The sequence below is a fragment of the Dreissena polymorpha genome, chromosome 14, assembly GCF_020536995.1.
Source record: "Dreissena polymorpha isolate Duluth1 chromosome 14, UMN_Dpol_1.0, whole genome shotgun sequence".
NCBI classification, from domain to species: Eukaryota; Metazoa; Mollusca; class Bivalvia; order Myida; family Dreissenidae; genus Dreissena; species Dreissena polymorpha.
In genome coordinates, this window is record NC_068368.1 from 15,565,399 (window position 1) to 15,570,074 (window position 4,676).

The 4,676-nt window shown below is 31.7% G+C and overlaps 1 long non-coding RNA gene across 1 annotated transcript; it reads left to right on the forward strand.

Moving 5' to 3' along the window:
* Nucleotides 1-638: 638 nt before the first annotated feature.
* Nucleotides 639-2,448, forward strand: LOC127857783 (uncharacterized). Its single transcript, XR_008038634.1, has 3 exons — nt 639-775; nt 1,881-1,982; nt 2,330-2,448. It is a non-coding gene; the product is annotated as an uncharacterized LOC127857783 (long non-coding RNA).
* The last annotated feature ends 2,228 nt before the right edge of the window (nt 2,449-4,676 follow it).

The following is a 4,676-nucleotide window of genomic DNA, read 5'->3' on the forward strand; positions in this document are numbered from 1 at the left end:
ATACATCAAAAAATGTTTTAGAATCTGAACATGAAAATCATAAATTAGATCAAAGCTTTATGCTGAGTTAATTATACTGTGACTGAAATAGTTGTGTCTATAATAAATGTTCATTGATTGTACAAATGTATAAATAAAATTAAATATTTTTATTTAAAAACGTTTATTTAAAGTTATCAGTAACTGGTAATATTTTGTTCAGTACTTTGGTTTAAATTAAATTTATTAAGTTATTGTTCAGCTTCATAGAAATTAGAAAAGTCCAATATTACTCTCTGTAAAAACTACTAAGTTCAAAATTCCGTCATGTGGCTTCACAAATATTTTATAAGTATGAAATTCTGCCCCACGAAAGAAACAAAGTGCAAAAATCCGTCCACAAATCACCATCATACAAATTTTAAGTATAAAAATACGCCCGGATTTGTTTTACGCCCAGAAAAAACAGTTGAATTACGCCCAGAATTAATTTTAGTTCCGGGCGTAAAACTCATTCCGCCAGTTGTACGGGCGTAATTCCAACAATACGTGCCAATTCCGCCCCGATTCCGCCCGGAATCCGCCCGGAATCCGCCCCATTATTTCGTACGGGCATCTTAAAATTTTCTGATATTTGGCGTGTCAGCGTTTTTGATTTGTGTTGATCATTTTCTTTTTATTTATTTCTAGTTTGCTGAAAACTTCCTTAACTGTGAAAGTTTCAAGTTCACATGGTCCCGGAGGGATATTGACCTAGTGCGAAGGTCTCTAGGTCAATATATATTGTCCTTAGCAGGTAATAATATTTTAATGTAAATGATTAACAGTGTTTAAATAAAGTAATTAGTTATGAATGAAGAATATTATTACGTAATGACCCAATGACACCTGATCACTTCAGACAAGTTTGGGTAATGTTTGATAATTTTACTCTAGGTTATATTTATGTACATAAAGTATTAATGAGGTAATATTTTGCGATAAGAGCGTGTTTTGATATTCCTACTATCAAATATTTTTTAAACTTTAAGTATGCTAATCTTACCATTCCAATTCAAGTTATACTTGAGTTTGTATGAACCTTTTTATGAGGGGTATATTGTTTTTTGCCTCTCTGTCATTGTATGTGTGTGTCTGTGTGTGTATGTGTGTCTGTCCAAAAACTTTAACCTTGGTCATAACTTTTGCAATATTGAAGATAGCAACTTGATATTTGTCATGCATGTTTATCTCATGGAGCTGCTCATTTTGAGTGGTGAAAGGTCAAGGTCATCATTCAAGGTCAAAGGTCAAATAATGTAAATGATTAACAGTGTTTAAATAAAGTAATCAGTTATGAATGAAGAATATCATTACATAATGACCCAATGACACCTGATCACTTCAGACAAGTTTGGGTAATGTTTGATAATTTTACTCTAGGTAATATTTATGTACATAAAGTATTAATGAGGTAATATTTTGCGATAAGAGAGTGCTTTGATATTCCTACTATCAAATATTTTCTAAAATCTAAATATGCTAATCTTACCATTCCAATGCAAGATATACTTGAATTTGTATGAACCTTTTTATGAGGGGTATATTGTTTTTTGCCTGTCTGTCATTGTATGTGTGTGTCTGTGTGTGTATGTATGTCTGTCCAAAAACTTAAACCTTGGTCATAACTTTTGCAATATTGAAGATAGCAACTTGATATTTGTCATGCATGTGTATCTCATGGAGCTGCACATTTTGAGTGGTGAAAGGTCAAGGTCATCCTTCAAGGTCAAAGGTCAAATATATGGGTCAAAATTGCTCAAAAGGGGCATAGTGTTTCTCAAACACATCACTTGTTAAAAGTGACAACTTATCAGTAAACCTGTTGTTTTTTGTATCTTTGTATTAGGATAAATTTTCAGTGGCTAACCCAACAAAGCCAGAAGAAGAAATTTGGTCCGATATTGTTGCCTGTGGAGAACAAGACATTGAAATATGCATCATTGATGAAGAGCAGAACAAATGTAAGAAGAACAATATCACACAAAACAGCATTGTTCAATTTAATATTGTACAAATGAACGATTAACTAAATTTGATCCATATCAAATGCCAAAATATCGGTTTTTATTATGATTAAGGCTCAAACACTCAACATTATAGATAGGTCGTTGGAATTATACAATGTTTCATAATTTTCTTGTGTGCTCATCTTTTTCTATACCAATTGTGTGCGCAGCTGAAATAAGTACGTGAATTTTATTTATGTTTACGTGCACAGTTTGTAATTTCGTTGTAACATGACATTTTATGGTTGCCATTGAGTATTTTCCTTTCATCACTGTTCATGTTTTCTGTATCTTAACTTTAGATGTTACAGCAGGAAGTCAGACTTTGTCAAATGCATCTCGTTCGGACGCTGGAAATATGAGCAATGGTGAAGCCTTTGATGAAGACAAAACAGAAATTTGCAACCTAAATGAACAGACAACACAATATAAGAATGATAAATCATACAAAAAGTATTGTTTAAATGAGCGATTAATTAGTTTTTATCATAATCAAATTGTCAAGTAACCTTTTTGTGATTTAGGCTTTTGCACTTTACTTTATAGACAGGCCTGTTGGTATTGTTACTGTAACATATTTCATAATTTTCATGCATGCTCATTCATTTTTATATACACTTATGTGTGCAGCTGAAATAAGTACGTGTAAAATGCATTCTTGTGCACATGCCTTGTTTTGTATTTCGTTGTAATATGTCATTATATGTTGCTATTTATTGTCAATTAATAAGGGTACATAATTGCAATGTTACAGCAGGTAGCAAGACAGCGTCAAAAGTAACCACTTCGTCAGATGGAAATACAAACCATATCAAGACAAGAAAAGGTAAGGGCCTAATACGTAAAATTTGCTTAAGTAACCATTCCAACACAGGCTACATTTGAGTATGTGTCATATAGTGGACTTATAGTGGAATAACTATTCAAGTAATTTTATTTATAGAAATTTATTTTAAAGTTAATTATTTAATAAATTAAATATTTGTTACAATCAATCTAGCTGCAATAAGAAGTATCTTTAACTTTTCGCACAACTGGTGATGTTAATGACTATTTATTATTGGCATGCATTCAAATCCAGACAGTGCAATGTCAATGCTTTTTCCTTATTTGAGAAATATCTTGTATACCACCCAAATACCATGTTAAGTTGTAGTCATCAATAATTGTTGTTTATGAACGTTTGGTAAATATTGAAAAAACTATTACTGGTTGTTGTCAATAAGTGCAAGTATTCTGTAACTTCGAATGACTATTTCATGAAAATTTAAGAAATTACATAAAAGATTATAAATAGTTACATGATTTGCACTTTGTACATATTATTAACAGATTGGAAAGGCAGCTGGAGTGTCGGTTTACCTTTGTAATTACTGTATATACTGCATATTTCAAAACATTTTAAGTTTTCATTTCGAAGTTCAGAGGGTTCTTAAAATGATGGGTTCATTTTGACCTTCAAAAGTTTTGAAGTTTTGTGGTAACATTTGAATGTTTGAGGACATTGAATCTACAATTAAAATTTAAATCAATGTTAGTAAAGTGGTAATTTTTTTACGCCAAAAACTGCTTACATTTGTAAGTACCATTTAAATGTTTTAGCAGTTAGCAAGACCTCTTCAGAAGCACCTCGATTGTCACGTGGCAATAAGAGACGTAACAACAAGAGAAGATTCCTGTGCTGTGCAGATACACACTGAATTGGGTGAACCGGAATTATATTATTATACAAATTTGATATTTAATTTTTCTTTCTTTTCATGATACAGTTATGATGTTTGTCCTGCATTTTCTTCGATTCAGAGTATATTTCTGTCGAAGGTGTATTAATAACTATATTTTTAGAACTTATGTAAACAGTATGTTAATTCGAATTCCAAAAATATGTTTCATTATATTTAGACATGAAATCATGTGTAAGTTTACATTCCAGAATTGTTTCCTGCGAAATACAAGTGTGTAAAAATTGTATGTGTTTGATTTAAAATGAGAGGTTACTTGACAACAGTCTGGGGACTTATATTTTTATGCCCCCTTAAAAAAAGGGGGGGGGGGTATATTGTTTTTGGCCTGTCAGTCTGTAATTGTGTGTGTCTGTCTTTCTTTCCCAAAACTTTAACCTAGGTTACAGTTTTGTGACAACTTTTGCAATATTGATCATAGCAACTTGATATTTTGCATGTGTATCTCATGGCGCTGCACATTTTGAGTGGTGAAAGGTCGAGGTCAAGGTCATCCTTCAAGGTCAAAGTTCAAATAGGGGGCATTGTGTTTCTGACAAACACATCTCTTGTTAATACTACATTTAAACATGTACATTTGAGCTTAAATAATCATGATAAGTCATTCCAGCTTCAGATCTGTAACACTTAATGTTTATACTGTGTACACATGTTTTGTTATTAAAAGACATGATTGCTTGTAGATGCTCCTTTTTGTATACAGACTCGATATTTCTGTGTTAAGTATATTCTTATTAATTGTATATTGTCTGCGAAAGTAAAAGCCAAAGTAGGACTAAATGCTTGATTCAAGGAACAAGCACATATTGCCATGATGTTAAATTGTGAAGAGTTGTCAACACGACTTTGACTTTCTTATACTGTAATCATATTTAACTACATGTTATCATTTATCACAGGTGAATTT